The sequence below is a fragment of the Sturnus vulgaris genome, chromosome 3 (genome assembly GCF_052056855.1).
Source record: "Sturnus vulgaris isolate bStuVul1 chromosome 3, bStuVul1.hap1, whole genome shotgun sequence".
NCBI classification, from domain to species: domain Eukaryota; kingdom Metazoa; phylum Chordata; class Aves; order Passeriformes; family Sturnidae; genus Sturnus; species Sturnus vulgaris.
This window is the reverse complement of record NC_142245.1, coordinates 668,004-690,748: the sequence shown is the minus strand read 5'-3', so window position 1 is coordinate 690,748 and position 22,745 is coordinate 668,004. Positions and strand designations below refer to the sequence as shown.

Sequence of the window (22,745 nt, the reverse complement as noted above, 5' to 3'; positions counted from 1 at the left end):
TAGTTTCTTTTCCAGGGAACTACAACTTAAACTAATTCTTAATGATCCAAATGCATTTAAAACTGGTTCATGAAATCCCCATTCAAACTACAAAAGTCGGAAATCTTTCAAGGCCAGTTTACTCCAGTATTACTGTCACAGCTGAGAAAGCCCAGCTTCCTGACAACTGTTTGGTTGGCTTGTTTTTTTTTTTTTTTTCTTGATATTGCTTGTTCTTGGCTCACAAAATGCAATGTAAACATTAATTCTTGCAATATATCTTTTGATGCAAATCAGCTGGAGATACAATTGGGAAGGAAGATTCCTCAGAGAATAGGTGTGGGATTTTAACAGAAAACTTGTAACTAATAGCAAATCCCCAAACTTGCTTTATGCACCTGTGTTCCACACACCTATTTGGGGTGTGCAATAGTGCCTGGTCCCAAATTTGTCTCCAGCTGGCTTTAGCTGAATGGGCCTGACTGAGGAAACAGTCCTGAGGAGAATACTTTTTTATTTTTATTTTGTCTCTTTTCTGTTAAGGAATGTACTCTTGGCAGCTACTCCCATCTTGTCATGGGGCTTATATTTGGCTGGACATCATACCTAGCTTCTTATCTGGCTTCTTCCAGTTAGGAAGAGAGCTGTTTCAGCTGCAGTGAAGCCTCTATTTCTTTTGGAGTGGGAATGAGCAAGGAAGACAATGAAAAGCCAGTTAATCAGGTAAAAAATGATCTAGGCACTTCTGCTGGCTGGTGGGCAATCACTGTTTCAGGTTCTGGATTTGAAGAGGATATTGCAAGGGTATGAACAGAGGAGGGATGCTCAGCACAATGGATGATACTTTGGGAGTACCTCTTCCCTAGGAACTCCAGCAGTCCTTCCTTGTGACCTGCAGGCAGGGCCAAATCTGTGCTGTGTTGAGACCAGTGTTCTACAGATCTCTGGTGTGATAGAAAGGCAGCCAAATGTCCTATTAGATCCCGAGGCAAAGGAAGAGTTGTTGCTGTCTGATTAACATCACAGTAAATGGGATCTGTTAAGTCTAAATAAAATTTGCTTTGGTCCCCACTTTTGAGCATACTTTTATTATTTTTAATGGATTGAAGCTGACAGGAGATTTGTGTAAGAAGATTTTGCAGAATTCTAATGAGAATGAGTTCTTTGTCAGCGTGCAACAAAATCCTGAATCATTCACAGAATGTAAAATGGTGTTAGTGTTATCCAAGATTATTTACAGAATATTTATAAATGGCTAAATGGTTGTCTGTTGTGTGTTGCAGACATTCGTGGGCTCTGGAAGCCCTGAGGCAGCAAACACCGCTCTAACTACAAAGGGAGTGGGTAATTATTGTCGGTAATCGGCAGGAGCCAGGGAGGGCTGTGTGGGCATGGAGGCTGCACACTGTGCTGGGAAGGGCAGAGGTAAAGAAATCACAGAATATTCTGAGTTGGAAAGGACTCAAAAGGATCACTGAGTCCAACTCTCAGCCCTGCACAGGGCAGCCCCAAGAATCTTACTATGTGCCTGAGAGCATTGTGCAGACATTTCTTGAACTCTGTCAGGCTTGGTGCTGACAGCTTCAAGCCATTCCTTGGGCCCCTGTCACTGGTCACCACAGAGAAGAGTTGTGTGTCTGACCCTCCTCTTCCCCTAATAAGAGGAAGTTGTAGACTGTGATGAAAGTCTCCCCTCAGTCTCCTCCAGCTGTACAGACCAAGTGCCCTCAGCTGCACTTGCCTTCAAGGCCATTCACTGTCCCTGTGGCCCTCCTTTGGATGCTTTCTAATAGCTTAATGGCTTTTTTCATATTGGGATGCTTAAGATTGCACACACCCAGCACTCCAGGTGAAGCTGCACCAATGCAGAGCAGGGTGGGACAATCACTTTGCTGGAGCAGCTGGTGATGCTGTGCCTGGAACATGGCTGGCACAGGGCATGCTGTTCATTTATATTCAACTTGCTGTTGGCCAGGACTCCCACGTCCCTTTCCATGGCCAGGTGAGAGCTGTATAAACCCAAAAGGAGAAAGCAGAAATCCTCAAGGTCCTCTGTTCCTGCCTCCCACCCGGCCCTACACACCTGCTGTAGTGGTTTTGTGGCTTTCAGGAAACCAGCAGTGGGTCAGCAACTCAGCCTTGGGTGCTGGACACTGAGCATTTCCCCAGGGGAAAGGCAGCAGCAGCAGCAGGATGTTGTGCAGGTCCAGTGTAGTTGAGGTATTTGATGGCCCTTCCTGAGCACACCTGCTTCTCCCCCAGCAATGGCAGGTGTGCAGTAACCATGTGGTTGGCTCCTGTCTGAGGGGGCAATTGCAATATCCTGCATGTAGCCATGAGTGAATGTAAACTTCTGCAAAGGCAAGAAATACTGCATGAGGTATTTAATCCTTATTACGCACATAGCTTGTTTTTAATACCTTTGTCAAGTCCTTTTCTGCTCACTGGGAGCATCTGAGCACTGCTAAAATAATATATGAAGGAGGAAGCAGAATTTTCCAGCTGCCTCGGTAGTAGGCTTCAATTTCTGGGGTTCGTAGATTTGTGTAAAATTTATCTTATCAATGTCTCATGTTTCGATGACTATTTAGTAATAACGGTCACCCACACAGTGTGCTGGGACACCACGCTGTGTGGTAATGAGCACTCCCAGAGTTCTGTGAAGGCCTCAATTAATCATCATAGTGCCAATTAAAAAGGCCATTAGAAATACTGTCCGTAGCCATCAATCCTGCATAGCTGCTCCTTCTCCAAGAGGTGCATGTGTAATGCACTCAGATATGCACACAAATACAGACTCCTCTTTGCAGGTCGATATGACCTGGCAGAGCAATTGGGCAAAATATATTGGCAGTGGCAATGAATTTATATTCTGTATTACATCGTAACTGTAGTTAGATCCCAAATTTGTTCTGATCTGCTAAATCTTTAATCACGTTTTGTTTCTGCAAGTGTGACTGAGGTCTTCACGTGGCACAGTTGCACTCAAGCTCTCTTTGGAGTTGCATTGCAGTATTATCAAGGTATGATTTTTAAGGCCTACATTCATTAAATCCTTCTAGAACAGTGCCTTTGTTATCCTACACTTCTGGTGGTTTCTTGTTGTTGTTGCTGTTTTTATTAGGAAGTAATGCTCATGCTTTGAGCAAGGGTCTAAAAATTCTTAAGGGGCCTAATTCTATGGTTCTGGTCTTTTCTTGTAAAACATCTTCCTAAGTTGTTCAAAGTTACAGTGAGGCTCTGGAAAGCCCAGTTTTCTCATGCTCAGCAGAGGTGAGCTGTGCTCTGCAGGAAGAATGGAACTGGATGGGACAGATCTGTCATATGTGAACCTTTATCAAGAATCTGGAACTGAACTCAAGATTTTTCTCTGATGTTAGCAAATAGTCTATGAAATGAGGAACAGATATGTATGCTATCACCCTGTTATCACAGAAGATAATCTGCTAGCTCTGTCTTTTCCTTCAATTGTTTAGGTACCAGATTTTTGATAAGTGGATTTTGTAATGGATGATATGGATGTCAGCATCAATGTGCTGCTTCATAGTGGGATATCAGTTTGGCTTTTTAGTTGACAGAAGCAAAGCAAGGACCCAAACAACCAGTTGGCATCAGAAAATAATAATCCAAACAAACCAATTCCAAATTTTTGCAGTTTCCAAATCCCACAAGTTACATACAGAGGCTGTGCATTAAAAGAAGCTCCGAGAATTACAAATACTTGCCATTTGCCAAAGTCTTTGCCTTTGTATATGATTGTCATCATTTAGTTTTTGATAATGTGATCACAGAGATCAAAGGATTTTTTAATTGCAGAAGAGGATATGGCTCTAGGAATCAGGCTTGTGGCACCACAAATCTGTGAGGAAGGAGGTCAATGTCTGGTTTATTTGCTGAAGTCATGAGGTGGGAGTTGTGTAAAAGAGAAGAGATAAAATTCTTATACTTTCATTGCGTGGCCACCGTCCTCTCCTTGGTGAAGGACCTGGCATCATCACCCTGGGCAGAGCCCCAGCTGACATTCCCATTCCCAGAGGGAAGAGCTGGAGGCTGGTGCAGCCACAGTTCCTACAGCTGCCACTGAAATCAGCGGGGAGATGCTCTGAGCCCCATAAAATGCTAACGAGTGCTGAACGCCCTTAGTGGGTGGATCTGCCGGCTTTTCACAGGAATCTGGGAATCAATTGACCTTCCTCTGGCTGTGCCCCCATACCCCAGCTCTTATCCAGGAAATGATAAAATGCTTTTGTCAGCAGGGAGTGGGCGAGTTTGCAAACAGTAAATAGCTTTGTTGTAAGTAGTCACGTGTTAGCATGCTGATCACCAGGAAAACTTGATGATATTAAGCATTTTGCATTCAGAGAAGGGTGTTACAAGGCAGCCAGAAATCACAATAAGGCCAATTATTAACTAGTTTATTTTCATTCAGTGAGACCCTGTGTTTGTCTTTTGTAGTGGGGCAGAGGAAAGATGCAGCTTGTTAAGAAATGTTTGGAGCTTAAAAGGGTGACATTTTAAATTAGCGTATTTGTAATAATAAAAGAACATAAAGCTTGTATCTGTTAAAAGGAAATGTAAAAATGAATCCTCTTTCCTGCCCTTTAACTGAGAATCTTACGATTATGTTAAATCCAAAAATGTGCCTTCATTATTCATTTCCTTTGTACCAGAATGTAAAATAACAGGAGCTTGAAGGTTTAGTGTATTAAAAAAAGAAGTAATCCTTTTTCATTATAACTTCTGGTAGTGTTTTAATTAAAGGTATTAGGAGAACCGTCATGGGTAACACATTTTTAAATTCTTGTACATTGTGCTGAAGAATATCTAGGAAGGGGATTATGTGCATAACTTGTTCACTCACAGTGAAGTAGACGAGATTTTGTTATTCTTAACTGCTTGTCACCTGCAACTTGATCATGTGTAGTTACATGGTAGAGAGGAAGAATAGGAGTGTCTTTGTGTGTGAGCACTTTGCAGTTCATAACAAATCGAGGCTGTTTTTGGCAAAGTTCAGTGTTGTTTATGCATACTGAAAGAAAGTGGAACTACAAAAAATTGTAACAAACATTTAAAGTTAAGACCTAGAAAAGTATTTACCTGGCTTTGTGGCTTTCTCTTCTTTCATTTCACCCCAGCACCTTTCCCCATGTGCCTCCCAAGCATGCCCTCATAGCTTGTTTCAGCCTGTGTCTGCATGTGCCACTTTCAACAGAGGTTTTTGGTGATTCAGTCCATTGGCCCTTGCTGTTCTGTTGGAATCCTTCCCTGTTACCTGCCTGGCATCCTGGGATCACTCTGTGCTGCTCCAGTGATGAGGTATCATTCATTGCTATCTTTCTGCAAATTCCAACTTAAAAGAGTAATCCAACAGAATTCTTTGCAAGCTTCCCCGATCTGGTGATCAGCGTTTTGAGCCAGTGTTTTCCCTTTTTTCTTGGGGAGTTTCCATGAGGTCACTACCTGTAAAACTGTGTCTGAAGTGCTTTACAGGAATGACCATGAGTAGCACAGAGTAATGTATGAAAATTGCACTGGTTGCTGATTGGAGTGAAAAGTTTGGGGTTTTAACCTCCAATATTCTGAATGAGAAGAGAATAGAGGAAACAATTGGGGTTGTTCCCAGAATTTTTACTTTAATATTTTCTGGTGTAGGTTTTGAAAAGCTTAAGCTGTAAGCTTCTGGGAGGATATTTAAAAGTAGAATGGTGTTTCCACCAACTCCCAGGCATCTGTATAAGCACAGAGTGTCACAGCTTTTAACAGCTGCCAGTGCAGCTGACCTGGGTTTGAATGGAAAGGTCTTGTTGATTGACGTTTAAACAAAATGTTAATTTGTTTACGTGCCATGTGGTCCCAGTGGGACTTGCTTAGATGACCACATGCCTTGAAAAGCCAAAGTTTTGGACTGTTATAAGGAATCTGTGCAGTTTTTCTGTTTGTTCTTTGTACTATTGTCTTCCTCTGGCACATCTGATTCACTTGTAAGGTGGCTTTAAGTAGGTCTTTTTACTTGCACATTTGGCTGAAAAAAGTTAAACTTGTGCCTGAATCCAGCTGCAGTTACTGTTTATAAACACATAAATCCAATTATTAAGTGAGTCAGTGTTATTTTTCAGGGAGAAAAGTATATCCCTGAAATAATAGCATATATTGGTTTCTCTAATTGGATGAAAGGAAGATCTGTGTGGTTTCACTACTGTTGTGCTCTTTTTTAACAATTAGTAAATAATCTGCATTAACTTTTTCCTGTTTACTTTTTGAGTTATTTAGCTGACTGCTGATTGACCAGCCATGCTGAAAGCAGGGGGGGAAATCTGTTGAGATGGCCCTATTTTTTTTCTTTTCCTACTTTTTTCTTTTTCTTTTTTGGACCTCACCTCATTACAAGGTAGGTAGGGTGGCTGTGGCCTAATTGTTTTTACCCAGATAATTAACATCCATTCAGAAATGTGGGTCTTCCTTGCATTTTTTCCCCAGATGAATGGTTCTCAAATTTAGTTACAATAATATAATAAATGCAAATTTATATTCTTATGAACATAGCAAAGGGAGCATAAAATAAATTCATACTTATTCCCATCTGTGGTTGGTAGAAGTGCTTGATATACTTCTAAAAAAAATTAGGTCCAAGCGTTTAATCAAATACAAAATTTTGTCTTTTCTTATTACACAAAAGCAAACTATTTATCTTGAAAGTATTTGAAGATTCATAGAGTTTATGTGAAGAAATTTCTGCCCATTAATGCACATTATTAATGAATGCCTCTGGTTCATTTGGGAGTTTTGTATGTAGGAAACAACATTAATAGACTGGTGTATGAAAATTGGTCTAAAGTGCCTGCAACAGTATTTACTTAAGTGCAGATGTCCCACAGAGATTCGGCAATCCCAGGACTTCAGCAGAGCGCCCAAGGTGAAATTTTATAAATTATAAGTTGGATGTTCCAACTGGTTGTAACGTTAGCTAACTACACGAGACATAATAAATAGTATTATAAAAAGTAAATAATATAATTGAGAAATTACTAAGGGTAAATAGTTGTTATAATTAATATTTGTTGAGGTGATACGAGATGGTAAATCTGAAAGACTACAGAATTGTGTAGTGTGTCAGCTGACATGTCACTGAGTGAGCTCTGTCATTCTGATGCCCCACCTCATCACTCCAAGAACAGAATAAATTTTGACTAGCAGACTATATCCTTTTCAAAGTATCCTCAGTTAAATGTTTTCTGTCTTTCTACTTGAGAATGTGTACATGCAGACAGAGGCACGCTGTTTCTCAGGCATCTCAGAAGACAAAACTAGAGCCTCTGCAATTTTTGATTTAATGGCTGTTGTGGTATCTCTCAGTTATTAGCAGTTTGACACTCATAAAGACCAGCCTTAGCAGCACTTTGGGCCATTGAGTGAATTGAAACTCTTGGCTTGACAGCAGGTTTCAGAGAAGTGCAGCAAACTGTGGGAACTGGTTTAAAATCCCAGATGAGATACAAAAACAACCCGCAAGGTGTCAAGTGTCTATACAGTGAATTTGAGGGCACTTTTCATTTCCTTGCCAATGAGATGAAAATGGAGCTCTTTCCCTGAGAAAGTGGGAGAAAGCAGCCACACCGTGTAATAGCATTTTGCAGGAGAGGTAATGTCCTCTCCCACAGGAAGCAGGAGAGCAAGCTCCCCTCCACAGCTGCACATTAAGCTGCTGTTAGTGGAGGGCCAGGCACTGGGTAAGTGGGGAGAAAAAATAGCTCTTATGGAGTTTATTCCCATTATCCCTTCTGCAAAACCAAGGGAAGCCTCTGATAATTCACTGCTGGTGAAAATGACACATCCAGTTTTTACCACCTCATACACTTTATTTTGATATGTTGGGCAAAGTGAAGAAGTGTAAAATTGAAGCAGGGGCAGGAGAGGGGAGGAAAAAAGGAAGAGCAAGCCCTAAAGAGCGAGTCATACAATGTCAGCCCTTAAAGCTAGAAAAACGCTGTTCAAAATTGCTGAGTATGAAGCAAACATCACCTGGATCAGCTTTCCAGCATGACAATGATAAACATGTGACCAATAATTCAACCTGACAGAGAAGCCATTCAGGAATACAAATATCACGGATGCTCTGTTGTGCTTATGCCCCAGAAACTCAATCTGTGAGCCGGGACTTGCCTGACAGCGCTCTGTCTCTGCTGGCCTCGCCTTTGATGAGCATCTTCCACGGGAGAGCTCAGCCTTTCTGATCCCATTAGAGGAGAGAGGCTCTGTCTCTGTGGTCCTTTTTACAAACCCGTGTGCTTTGTGTGCACGGGGGATTTGTTGAGAGATGTATTGGGACCTAACGTGTCACAGGCAGGCTTGTTACAGATGAAACCCTGTTGACAGAAAGGATTAGCTGCAACCAGGAGAGAAAAACAAGAAGTCATAAATTCTAAGTACAATCGTGGTACAAAATTTTGGTTATTTATTGGGCAAGTAGATAGTCAGGGCTTTGTGTTATTAGAGATTCTGTACCCTAGGAAACTGGCAGTGATTTCAGCGTGGTGCTGCCAAACTGTACTCCAGAATCTGAGGTTTCATATGAAAGAGGGGAAAAAAAGCAAAACAAACAGAAAACCCTCTATACCCTGCAGCTGCAGAAAAAATACTCAGAAACTCACTGTGACCAGGGTTGTGTTGTTGTCTTGAGTCAGCAATCAGCTTGAAGCAATACCTTTGAGAAGAGCGAGCTGTGCTGGTCGTTTCAATGCATGTGAGGTAGGAAGCCTGACGTGTTTACACAGCAGCTAGCTCATTTCAGTGCTTTTTTTGGTGAAAATCTCAATGTCATGCATGCTGTTTGAGAACATATTTTCTTAGGACACAAGAAATGAACCAGAAGGAAGGTCTGTTATTTGTCATGTAAATAGGAATTAATGTTAAACATAACTTCCACCCTTTTTTTCTCCCCACACCGTACCCCCCAAAGAAAAAGGAGAGGGAAAAAAAAGCAAGCAACTTTTCAAATTGTGGAGAAATGGATAAACAAGGGACATTTTCTTTGCCCACTGGAAAAAGCTTTAGTCATATCGAGACTCCTGAAAAAAATCAAAACAAAACCCCCTTCTTCCTACTAACCCCTACATTCTCTGTAGTACCATATGCCCCAAATGACAATTATCCAGCTTTTCATACATTCCACTTCGGCTCTGGCAGCAATACAATGTACAAGAATTGCACAGAGTCGGAAGACAAATCTGGGAGGCACCAAAAATAAAGAATTTGGTGCCAGTTTAGAACAAACATAGCAAATATGGAAGTAAATAACATAAGTAAAATTGGATTCTGATGGTGTTTTTTCATTTCTGTATGTCTGTCTAAATGTCCAGTATCCAGTTCATGTAAACAATACTGTGAATTTCCCTTTCTGCTTTAGCTTTGCTAAATTTACATTAGAGGCTGCAAAATGCAGGGGATCTTGAACTTGATGCTCATGATCACCTTGAGTAACCTGCTAATTTCTGGAACTGTTGTATGGTTACATGGCTCACATCGTGTTTGAGCATTGGAGCTCAACACGAGAGAAGCACTGTAATTGCTAACAATTAGTACTGGGTAAGCCTCACAAGGTTTACTTACCAGATTCATATCCAAAATGTATCTGAAGTATCTGAACCGTTTAAGAGTCTGGGAGGTGATACTTTGTCATTGTATAAGGCAGAAGACTTGTGTATGAAAGGGCAAGGGGATTGTGAAATAATTACTGGCTCTGCATTTAATTTGAGTCAATGAAAATGCCAGAATGATTGAAGTGTTTATGCTGAAGATCAAGGAGTTATATTGGAATAGGGTAATCAAAGCCAGGAACATCTCCTTTAAATTTTTTTAATATTTCTCAGGGAGGAGATAATGGAGGACTATCGGAGTATAGCGAGGGGAGTGTTGGAAGGAAAGGCAAGATCAGAGGTCACAGCTGTGTGAAGTGATGGTTTTAAAATGACAAGTAAAAATAGAAATATGCTTCCCTTGACAGTGATGAATGGGTTCCTTGACCTGAGGAGGAAGACTAGAGGTGGCTTTGCACTGTGGAGATGGTAATTTGATAGTGGCAATTATAGGTGAAAAAGTTAGCCAGTAAAAATACCGTGGGGAAAATGCCTGCTCTCAATTAGGTACGGTACTCATGCCCCTGGGTAGCTGTGCTTTGCTCCAACCTGGGATTCTTTCAGTTTCTCATTTTTCCATAATTTCAGTGTGATTCTCCCATCCCTATTTTCATTCCACCTGTTCCCAGTATGCCTTTGACTTCGTGGTTGTCTGTGCTTCGCTTACCTTCAGCACAAGAATATTCTGCATCACTTACCTGTGTTTTTCTTCTAACAACACAAAACCTCATGAAGTTGGCAAACTGCTGGGCCTGGCTCAGAGTTAATATGGCTAAACCTGGGACTTTACATACAGTTTCCACGATGTGGGAGGTGGGATCAGTCATATCTTGCTCACACATCTCTCATATCTCAAGAGCATGGAAAACATCTGCCATGGCCTATAACTGTGCCTCTCTGCAAGCAATAAATGCCAAGAGTCTTGTCAGCTTTTTACATACTGAGGCAAAAAGTATGTTACAGGCTGCTGGTGGCCTCAGTTAGAACATGAAGCATGGATTTTGAGGTTAGGAGAGGTTTGCTTGCTTAAAAGAGGTTCTGATCAAGATGAATTATGAAAATGGCAATAAATCCTATGTTTTAAAAGGTAATAAACTGACTATTAATGTTTAAGGCAGAGCTCCAGGCCAACATGACCAGCAGACTCAACCACCTACCTTTATGTACCTTCCTACTCCATAGCACTCAGCAGGAGAAGCTGAAGCATCCTGAGCCCTACAGGGTCTTCCTAGAGGCCCAAAGAGTCAAAAGTGCTTCAGACACCAAGTTCATGGGTTTTGTTTCTTTTTGTGTAGGTTTCTGTCTATCTGACCACATAAGTCCCTTATGAGTACATGTGACATTGAGCCATTTCTCAGCTAAAAGTATGGAGTAGTTGCAGTTTAGCATGGTGCAATTAATCATGTCTTTGGGCACCACAAGTTTTATTTTGTTGTGAAATAAGGTGGATGGAAAATAGGAAATAATAAATAGTGAAGTGCCATGTTTAGCACAGTTCTTTTCTTCTACAATTCTTCGTAAAAATGTACCAAAGGTTTCTTCTAAAGAGTTGAGTTTAAAATGAATAATCTCTCCTACATCAGCTCAGGGTTTGATTGCTTGCCCACCCAGTCAGGAGATACCAGCTACTTGCCAAGTTCCAATCTGTATGCTATCATAACACCAATTTGGAGACTCTCAACTCCAGTGACCCATTTGGGGAGCGCTCATACCCGTAGTTCTCCCTCATTCTCCTGCCCTGGATGTGAAGTCTGATTAGTGTTTAGACATTGCTTTGAGATAATGATAATGTGCCTTTTAATTAGCATCAATATTTCTGGTCTTTTGGGAAATAATAATGTGCTTCTTTTTTACTCCTTGACTGTTGACAGATGGCCACTTATTAAACATCATTAAATTCTGAAATCAATCATTTTTGTGCTTTATAAAATATGCTCATCGTTTAAAGGAAATGATAAATACAGGAAGGAAGAGTTTCCACATGAATTGTGTAGACTTTGATGCAGTGCTGCAGCAGTAATTGATGGAGGGAGGCCTTGTTTTTTAAGACATTATAATTTCTGAGGCCTTGTTAACTCCCTTTCAGTGTATATGTGTGTGTTAGAAGCGGCTCTTGTATGGAAGCAGCTTCTGAGACAAAGCCACTATTTAAACCTTGAAAAACATGAACTTTGGAGAAGCCTGTGCTTATATGCAGCAAACATTTCATGCATTTACACAGGGATCCATATTGTATGTGGTTTTGTGAATGCCATGAAAAAGTGAAGATGGATTCCTGTGCGTCTGTTATTTGCAGCAAGGCTTTATTTGACTTGATGCATTCTTGGCAGCAGCCTCCAATTCATTACTTGTGAAACTTTGTTTAATGGGCACAATTACGATCTGCATTGTGCCCTTGCTCATCTTAATAGCAGTATTAATTTGCAGGAAGGGACAAAAATCATCTCGTGGAGTTATCAAGCCGTGTTTAGGCTTTCTGAATGCTAATTAATTCAGAGCTCAAACGCTGTACCTGCTGTTTAAAAGGCTGGCAGCTTGTATTCATCACCTGAGTGACAGCTGTTCCTTGCCTTTTTTACTCTCAGAAAAAGAGTGGGGAAGATTAACTCCTTCCATGCTGATGACTGCCATTTTGAAGTAACAATCATGTTCAACATTTAAATGTCTTTTTTTTTTTCTTTAACAGATTTGCTGATTTTGACAGCGTATTAGAGAAAGGATTGGTGATTGTATGTTGTTAAGAGAAATTGCTAAATATTTCTCCAAATCACTGTTATTTTTTCTGGATAAGGCAAAAAACCCTCAGACAGTCTCAGTGACATTTGATGCCAAAACCAGATCCTTCATGTAAGGTAAAAGAGAAAGAAAAAAAGTATTGTTAAATCAGATTTGAACATTTATAGAGAGTATAGAATCTGAAGAATTTATCTCCTGGAATCAAACCCTTTTTAAATATTAGTTGTCAAGAAAATATTTATTAGTTGCAATTAAATTAAATGTTCACTTTTAGGCCATTTAAATGTCACAGAAAATAGAAAAGTACAGTTTTATATTTTATATGCTGCATTCAAAGCTCATTGAATTGCTGTTTGTTAAACTAAACTCCCCTGCTCTAGGACAAAGTGGTAGTCTTTGCTAGTAAAGAAGGGGGCTTAAAGGCATGCAATTGATTTAATTTAATTCATTAATGAGAAAAAGCATCAACTGGTACAATGCAGATGTTCATGTGCAGGTGTTGGAGGATTGCGCAGTTTGCCTGAGTGGCTGAGGAAGTGAGATAGTAATATTGGATTAAATTCTTTCTTTTTCACAGAGGAACAGATAACTAAAATATATATGTTAGCTCCATTCCTCCATTCCCTCTTGCCCCAAATCAAAATATCTAAATTATACTGCATTTTGTTTTTGGAGGAAACATGAGACAAGTCAGCAGTTGTTTCATTTCAAAAAGTATTTTCAATTTGAAATACTTTCAAAAAGTATTGCTGAGCTACTGACAGCAAACAAAATTCCACAAAATCTTCCAGTTAATGTTTTAGGGTAAATCCAAAGTTTTTTTCTTTTGTTACTTTAAAGACCTACAAAGTCTGGTATGTGTTTTGCTACATAAATATTTCAGACATATGGTTGTGCAGTAGACATGTCATAATAATATAAAATTTTCACTCACCTTTTGGAGGCCCTGTATCTTTAGGGAAACTCGGGATGGACTTGGCTAATACCTCAGGGCTTTGATTCTGCTCACATTGGGTTTTACGCATTCTGACTCAGTAAATCTCATTAAGCACGTGCTTAACTTCAGTATTCACTGTTCGTTCTGTTGACTTCAATAGCAAATTAAGCACATGCTTAAATGTTGTGCAGAGCCTTAGGGAAAGGTGATTAAATAAAATAACAAAGCTATGCTACTAAAATATTTTAACTCATTAAAATCTGGTGGATTTGGTGATGCCGATTCACTGAAAACTCTGTATTGAAAGTTAAACAATTGTCTTGTGCAGCTTGGAGCACCAACATCAGGATATTAGATGGGTATTGCTGTGACAATCCCTTTCCTTTTGCTTTCATTCTTACAAATAATTAGTGATTATGATAAGTGATTGAAAATATAATTGGTAATAAAAAAAATTCTGAGTTTGTTTACGAAGTGTTCTTTAAAATGAAAGTAATTTTAAAGAAATAGTTGTCTTTTTCCAAGTTGCTAAAACATCTTTTGTTATTACCCATTAACTTCAAAAGACTTTTTTTGTTTCCATGCACAGGGATGGTTTTTGATGCATTAGCAATATTGACTTAGTGCTCTTCATGTGTGGACAGTTTCTCTGCTAATTTATGGTGGAGTTTGATACCGAGTAATTGTGCTTTAGCAAGATTGATATTTAGTCTTTCAATTAGTGTGCAAGATGCTCTAATGAGTCCAGCAAGGATTAAGAAAATGCACTGCAGTAGGTCTGGTTTTAATAAGTTATTTAGCAAAAATTCCCTCAACTTTTTAGAATTTTGTGAAATAGTTTCTTTAGGGGAGATGTGTTTCTAAAATAAACCCTTTATGATTCAGAAAATAGAAGATTCCTTAAATATTTGGGGCTGGGGTCATCCAAGCAGCAGGAGCTTGGAGGTCAGAGAGAAGGGCTAGGTGTTTTCTCTTTTTATTTAGTTTACCATAGAAGAAATAATCAGATCAAGACTGAAATATTTTGAGAGGCTAGACATGGCATCATGAACTTTCCCAAGTTCCTGTCCTGAAACAGTTCCTCTGTGTGTGAAATCATGAGCTCATTGAGATCCTGGAGTGAGTTATTTGGGGTCTGTAATCTGTCTGCAGCTTTTTGAAATAAATCCGAGTGATAAAGCTGCATAATTGTCGTTACTGTGGAGTTAAAATCTTGGGATGATTCAGTCTCAGCGTGCGCACTGAGTCAGACCGAGAAAGCATCGACTCTGCTGCTTCGTGTTTGCCTCTTGACCTTTTGGCAAAGATCAAGTGCAGCATATGTTTTTATCAGTTTAATATCTGTTATGTCCTCAACTGGAGGATTTTATATTAAATGAGTTTGGGGACTGGGAAATGTACTAGGAATTTACGCCATCCCCTCCATGCGTGAAGCCTGCTATTGCTGTGCTTCTAGAATGGTGTGAAAGAAAAAAGGAAAAAAGAGCAACAAGTCCCTTAATGACCATAAAAGAGTGCAAAGGGAAGAGCAGGAACAGAGCAAACATAGATTATGCCTCTCCACAGTGTTCTCTTAATTCCCACCAATTTTCAGCTCAGGGAATTCCCAAGCCTCCATAAAACCACTGATAAAATAAAATAAAATGAAATAAAATAAAAGCACTTCTGATTTTATTTTAATCTTGTTTTCACTGCCTTCTCAGTCTGTATTAGTATCTATTTTGTAATGCTCAGTATTATAAAATCAGATTATCATTCTGAGGGCTGGGTGTTACCTTGTACCTACTGGGTACAGTGAGCCTACACTTGGTCCTTTCTAAAGAGCCAGTTCTTACATCACTGGTGCTGTTTATTTTCACTGACCACTCTTACAGGGAGTGTTTTTTCTGAAAAAAAGTGAGATAAACAGCAATGAGAAATAACTGCGGAGTCCAACAGATAGGAAACACTCTGCATGATGCCGAAATGCAAAATTCAGGATTTGATTTGGTTTGATTAAAGAGCATTGGAAAGAAATAGATGTGATTGGTATCTTTGAGGAAACACTATTTTTTTTAAACACAAATGTTTAAAATATATAAAAAGGCCAAAACCTACGGATAGCTGGTGTTCTCTGGAATGTTTTTTGACTGATTAAATGCCAGCTCAGCCCGTTTTATAAACTGGAGGTGCAGAACTGTTCACACATGCTGCAGTCAGTGGGTGGCTGACAGGAGCTGGTTTGATCTGGCCTGTGACAGAGTCACTGCTGAGGTCCATGAAATGCAGCAGGTGATCACAGGCTTGGCCCATGACATCCTTTGAAACACTAAAGGCCACGTTGATATGACAGGGTGAAAACTGGGTCTTCTATTAGAAATAGAATTTATACAGTTCAGATAGAGAGTGATCAAAATCATTTTTAGATGACATAAGAATTTGACCCTGCGAGCATGTTTTAAGTACATGAGGGAATACAGAATGGAGGAACCCATGTCATTGTAAATTCGTTTCCTTGAGTTAAGTCTCATTACCAAGACACCTTCACTTTTTAAAATTATTTGACCTGCCGTGGTTCATAAAAAGGAAGCTAATTTGGTGTGACATTTTTGGTGGTAGCTTGGTGCACTACCAAATTAATTGCAGTAAAATAAAATAATAGTTTCAAAAAGACCCCTCAACTTCACATTTCTTGCATTTTGAAACACTGCTGATTTATTAGTCCTTATTTATAGCCTCAGTATTTCAATTAGGACATGCTAAATAAAGCTTACGAGGGGAATATGGAAGTGTTTGTTGACTGTAATTATTTTAATGTTACTGTTTAATGGAAAATACTATATTTTGATTATTGAATATTTCTGCTTAGATCCAAACCCAAAAGTCTACAAGATAGAAATCCACTACAGCAAAATGCCATCTTATTACTATGCATGCTATGATGCTTACAGGTTATTGTCAATATCCAGTGTCTGCTGGCGAGGAAGCTTTTGTTTGTCATGGGAACAAAATGATTGCTCCTTGTTTTTCTAGACTGCTGAGTTCTTTAAATGAAAAGCATTTTGATCCTGGAGTAAATATTGATTCTCTTTTTTTTTTCTATCACTGAGAAAATTAATTTAGCGTGTGTTATATGCACCCAGGTGAGCTAAGGCCAGCTCAGGACCCCATGGGCTACTTCAACCTGTGACACAGGCCAGCATTCACAAAGTGGCTTCATTAGCCCTAAGTCAGCACATACATGCTGGTTCTTTTGGAGAGAGTCTCCTACAACAGAGCAGAGAAGGATCATGTGCCACTTGCCTGTAGCAATAGAATCCCAGATTTCTTATTTTTAGCCAAAAAGTAGTGGCATCAATTTGCCTTTTTTTTTCCCCACCCCCTTCTGAGTGGTTCTGTGCCTTAAATCCAGGTGGTCTGGGTGAGGCCATGGGCACTGTGCCTCACAGAGACTGCCTTTAGAGAAGCATAGACATCTGCATTTTGCTGTGCACACTTTTAGCATGCAGAAATCCTTTTCACAGTGCATTGGGGCAAAAGTAGAGTGGTTGGCAGTAGCCAACTCTTCCCTTTATCAATAGACTGAAAGCATGGAAAAGGGAGTGCAGAGTGTTAATTAATTTATGACACTGAGCATCCTCGGCTGACTGGTGGCATCCTGAGAGAGGAGCTCCTTGGCATGTCCTTAATGCACAAACTGAAAGAATTGGCAGCCACAGAAAGAGTTGGACAGATTTCCTTAAAGAATTGTGCACTGCCTCCTCCTCCTTTTAAAGAATTGCACATTTCCATCTCCTCGTTTTTGGAGCTCTCTTCAGAAGAAACTGAGAAATATCTGAGCCTTTGCAAACGGCCACAGTATGTCTGCTGCTGTCACAATGTTTGATACCAGTCCCTGTCTGTGTGCATCCCTGTTGGATTCAGAGCATCAGCTCACATTACTGTGGAAGCCGTGCCATGCAAGTGCAAAATTTCTGCTGCCTCAACTTAAAACTTAACTTTCATTAGTAAATAAACAGTTAGACCAGATTGATTGGTTCCCTTGGGAGAATGATACTGTGGGATCATGATTTCACCATTACAAAAGCAACAATTAGCATTCTAAGAAAATAGTTCTGCTGGAATTGATTGCAGCATGATTAGCTTTGTTATTTGTAAAGTCTGTGTAAGCTTCTGACATCTTGAATCACCGAATATCATTGTAAAACTGTTTTTTCATATTTGTGTGGTACACTGGTTTTTGTGTCATATCATCAGCCATTTCCTTAGTAAAATGTTTTGAAAGGATGAAGAAAAATGAAAAAGCAGCAGGAAACGTTAAGGACTCTACATCTCTAGCACTATGTTGACTGTACATCTGAGACACTGTTTTCATGCCTTTATTCCAGAGCCAGCAGTGTTGAATTGAGGTTGAATTCAAATTTAATTTCATTTTTTATTTTTGACTCCTAATATTATTTTTCAAAAATTTCGACCACAAATAGAAAAAAGTTGCAAAAAGGGCTAGCATATAACTTGCTTCTTATATGCCTCAGAAGGCACAGTCCTACCCTGACTTTCTGAAAACAGTTAAGATTGGTTAACAAGGTTTGAAGCTAAAATAGGGACTCCCATATGACCTGTATTACCTTTCCTCAAGGGAATGCATTTTCTTAAAGTGATGATTTATGAGATTCAATATTAATGTCAAACTTCATTCTGCCATGTGAAGTAACATAATTAAAACACCAAAATAGCAGAACACAAGCAGCAGAACATTGTTGAACCTGTAGATATTTCCACATAGGTGATGTAAAGTTTGATGGAAAAGTGATATGAGTGTTTTAGGCATGTCCATGAGATGTAAGAAAAACAAGCCTTAAGCAAGTCTGCTATTTCCCTCAGAAAGATTTTATCCAGAGAGAAAGATGGAATATTTATGGGCAATAACAGCTGCATATTTTGGGAATAATTTTGAATTCTTTTATAGTAAGTCTCTGTGTGATTAGAAAATAGATACAAATCAGATGAGGTAACAGTTTGTCCCATTTGTGTGAAGTGATTTTCTAGGATAAAATTACATTTCCTTCTAAATGCAGTATTCATTTGGGAGTAAATTAATTAAGGCTGAGTGGATAAGTATCTGCTGTCGTTCTGCAGTCATGACATGGCAAGACACTAGCTAGCTACATGCAAAACTCATTTGTACATGGAAAAAGTGCCTGTGCCTGTTGCTTTTAGTGCTGTTACGTGATACTTTGAATAAATAACTTAATTCCATGTTCAAAATACTCAAAGGTATAGTATTTTATTATTGGTATTCTTAACTAGATTGCAATAGTGTAACAGCTCTTTCCTCATTTGAGAGCTTCGCTCATGAGACAGGAATGTGGTCTCTGTGCTATGCCTTAACAGGTTTATTATTTATTATTTTATCTGTGCTGTGGCTATATAATGCAGACCAGGCATGCCACAATAACTCTCAGGCTGGGCTTCCCTCAATGATCTTCATTGATGGGTAGGATTGATGGGGAGAGGGGTTTGTCAGGGGGATCATGATTTGAGTTGCTTAATTACTCTGTACATGCTGGAAAACTGGGTGGTTCCCTTGTTCCTGTTCGAGGGGAGATTTCATGCAGAAGAAATGCATGAATTTCTTTCACGTTTAAAGAAGTCCATTAGGACAGGAGTGCACATTGGCTTTCCATTGAGCTGTTGCAGATCATTGGCTCCATGTCTACACGTGTTTAAACAAAATTGCTTTCTGTGCTTAGGCCAGTCGTCCTGTGTCATATTCTGCTGAATTGCTTTTCTACCCTAAAACTAAACTAATTGCAAAATGGTTTTAACATAACAACATTGACTGCAAAGGCATGTGTTTCTACATAAGTGTTCTTTTGTATGGCTTCTCTGTAATACTATTTCAAAGAGGTGGATGAAAAATCAAGTGCTGAATCTTTGCTGTCTTCAAGCAAATATGATGAGAGATGATATAGCTGGAGTTTAATCATAAACTTTTCCCTTTCCTGACAGTACTGACATTTATTTTCTAGACAAACAGATGAATCTTAGATAATGAGTTGTTTTGATCATGTATGGTGTTGAAGCACCTAAAAGCTGATATTATGCAAAGGCTTATGAATGACTCTAAAAGTTACTCCATTCAGCTGGCTTAAGCCTGAGGTAACAAACCACTGCTTATCCATGTGTAGGGCAATCCATCATCCAGTGGACATGTCCTGGCACATACCACTGGAGCCTGAATATTTAGTTACATTCCTTTTTTTTCCATGGGAAACTTTACCTATGGCTCTTGCTGTGAGTGAAGCTGAGTGGTAATGATCCCCTGTGATCCCTGTGAATCTGATTCACACTAAGCTTTTCAGAGGGTTTCACAGCACTGTCTGCGCTTCTTACTGTGTAATTGTCCAAATAGCCTCCACAGAACAAGAAAAGGAAATGTGGGTATGTGGGTATGTGAAAGAGGGAAAGACAATTGAACAGGGAGATGCTAAATACAGAAAGTACAAGAGAAAGCCCTGACCACACTGAAGCTGAGAACTTAGACCTTCCATTTTTAGCATCCCTTTTTGCATGAAGAGCAATGTAAAGGAGCACAGTATTCCAAAGTGTGGGGATTTGTATCTGCAATATGTTGTTGGATACTGGAGCAAAATTTTGGTCCTGTGGTTGGCTTCCATTTTTAGGAAGCATGATATTAAGTATTTCTTTGTGGAGGAGTATTAATGCACATGCAATTCAGCTAAAGTAGTAAATTTAGTCCTTGAACCTTTGTGTTTCTGTGATTGTAAAAATATTTTGCTGTGTGTAGGGTTTGGTTTTTTTAAAATGGGTTGTCTAATCTAAAGGCCACATACAAGCGTTCAAGTCTAACCTTTTCATTTTGCTTGACACTGTTGAAGAAGATAAGAGGGGAATGCTGTCAGAGAGTTTACACAGAGGATGGAGAGGGGTGGTGGTGAAGGGGATAATGACTTGGGCTCTGATTTTCTCCCTCCTTCTGCAACAAGGCATCTGTGTTCTCTGCTGGGTGCAACCAGCCTGCAGGAAGCTTTCCTTCCTGCAAGCAACAAGTCAGGAAATCATCTGGGAAATTAAAGAGACATCAGAGCTAGACTTGTGGTGACTTGTTTAAAAGAAAAAAAAAAGAAGAAAAAAAGAAAAAATTTATGAATGGGTGTTGAACAGTAATGATGGGAAGAACATGAGGAAGGACTTGGGTATCCAGCTGCAGTAGTGTAGGATAATACTGCTATGGCATCAGGTGCCATGAGCTTCCAGCCATCCATAGAGACAGATCTTCCATTCATTTCACATTCAAGGTGAGAGCTCAGTCAAAACTCAACTTGCAACTGCCTGACACTTCAGGGGGACCACTGGCAGTGGTGAAGGAAGAAGATGGAAAGTTCCTGGGCTGAGATTAGCTGAAATCTCCTCTTACCATACAATAGCTTGTTATACCATCATATTCAGGCAGGCATGTACAGTATAACAGTATGTGAGTTATTTTGCCTAGCAGACAGATTCTTCATTTTGTGCTGCAGAAACAAATTATTTTTTTCCCAATTCTTTTAATATGCTCTGCTCTTTAATTAGCTGGTCTATAGGCAGCACATGAACAGCACTCTCCAATATTGTTTCAGAAAATGAATAGCATGTGTGATGCCTACATTGAGCTACAAGAGAAGTGAAGACTGACATAAGTTCCTGTTATTTGCTTCCATATGAACAGCTCTAAGTGTCCCTGCTTGAGAAATGCACATTTGCTGCATTCTGACTCAGGGGAGGCTGCATGTCTGTTTGACATGCTTTCAGTGGAGAATTGCTTATCCATGCCTGATCCTGATAGGTTTCACCTTCCAAAAGTAACTAGCATAGGTCAAAAGTTGGCAAGATGGATTGAAAAGTGTTTCCAGCTGATGGAAAGGCTTCTGGTAACTAAGTGGGGGAGTTTGTAATCCAATCTATTCTCAATGGAGAACCAGCAAATCGTCCATGTTTCAACACAGACAAGCTATTCCAGTATCTAAGTGCTGACATACAGGAGTTTTTCAAGCAACACAGACTTGAATCAACTAGTTTTGCATCAAAGGCACAAATGCAAAGTATCTTCTTTAATGGTCTGCTATATGCCTAAAGAACTGCTTTGTTTATTAGTTCAGTGCAGTGTTAATGGTCACACCTGGATCTGAATGTCTCCAGACTCCCCTTCCTCCTTTAGGTCTTACATTCATGGATTCTGGCAGGCCAGATTTCTTGTTTCTTTCCCTATCTAAATCCATCATATTTTCCCTTCTGTAGCTGAAGCCTTCCTTTCTTACTTCCATCTGAATAGACAACATTTTCATCTTTCCTATTTTCTCATCCAAATTTCTTTTTCCTGTTTACTTTTTTCATTCTTGCCTGTTTGCCATGTTTAGGTTCTTCCATATGCCATTTCTTCACAAGTTGTTCCCATATTGTCCAATACTTTGAGGAAAACACAAGTTCTCAGTTGTTACCTATCCCTCTACATGAAGGAGAGCATGCTGTGAGCGTGGGATGGAAGAGTGGGTCTGGTTGGGCAAAGATGATTTTATTCCTCCGCTATTTTCTTAGCTGCTTTTCTTTGCCTTCCATTCCTTCCATCTGTCTCTGACTGTAAGCAGAGCATAAAGCAAAGGAAGGGCCAAGTGTCTGTTAGGTTTCCTGTTAAAATACAGAATAATGATGATGGTGTGAGTCAGAGACTGGGCACAACAGCATACAAGTGCTTTACGTATATTTCTTTATTTTAATTGTCCTTAATTTTATTCCACTGTTTGTCCTTTTTTTTTCCCTGCCTGTACCTCTCCTAGCTCATGTACACAACTAATTGAGGTATTATAGGAGATCTTTAATCAAAGACAGTTACTTTCTCCTTTGCCTGGAACAGGGGACTACTTTGGTCTAGGAATTTTAGCAGGAGTGCTAAGCTGCCCTTCATGGCTTTGTGCACGGCTAATGAAACCCCTGGTTACACCTAAACTCATACATCCTCACCCTGCCCTTTTCAGATCACGGATCTCCTGCTCAAACTGGGGTATGCAAATTTCTAGTTTAAATTCAGAGCTAAACAAGGCAAGGAGTTCTTACAGTTGTATTGGTATAATCTTCAAAAGCAGTTTCAAAACCTAAATTCTCCCAACAAGGACAATCAGCAAAGAGATTTCCATAGCACAGGAGCAATCTTGTTTGCCTTTCTTGAGTAAATTCTCCTGTTACCAACTGACTACTGAGATTAAGTGGAATTTCTAACAAGTCTGGTTACAATGGGTCAAGCACACTATCTCTAGTTGTACTTATGTGCTACAAGCCTTATGTGTTGCAGTAGAGATTTATGTTAGCACAGTCATTTTATGGTGCTTAGAATATTTTCCTACTCTGCATTGCTGCTGCTGTAGATAATGGATGGCCACTTGGTTAATGTTTGATGGCAGTTACAATGCACCTCTCCCAACTGT

General features: G+C 39.6%; 1 protein-coding gene and 1 non-coding gene across 8 annotated transcripts in view; both read left to right on the top strand.

The window, feature by feature from the left end:
• MACROD2 (mono-ADP ribosylhydrolase 2) overlaps nucleotides 1–22,745 on the top strand; it is an 848,563-nt gene that overhangs the window by 369,723 nt on the left and 456,095 nt on the right. The gene's annotated exons all lie outside the window — the stretch shown is intronic.
• Nucleotides 14,566–14,755, top strand: LOC148224126 (U2 spliceosomal RNA). The gene has a single exon (XR_015802939.1). It is a non-coding gene; the product is annotated as a U2 spliceosomal RNA (small nuclear RNA).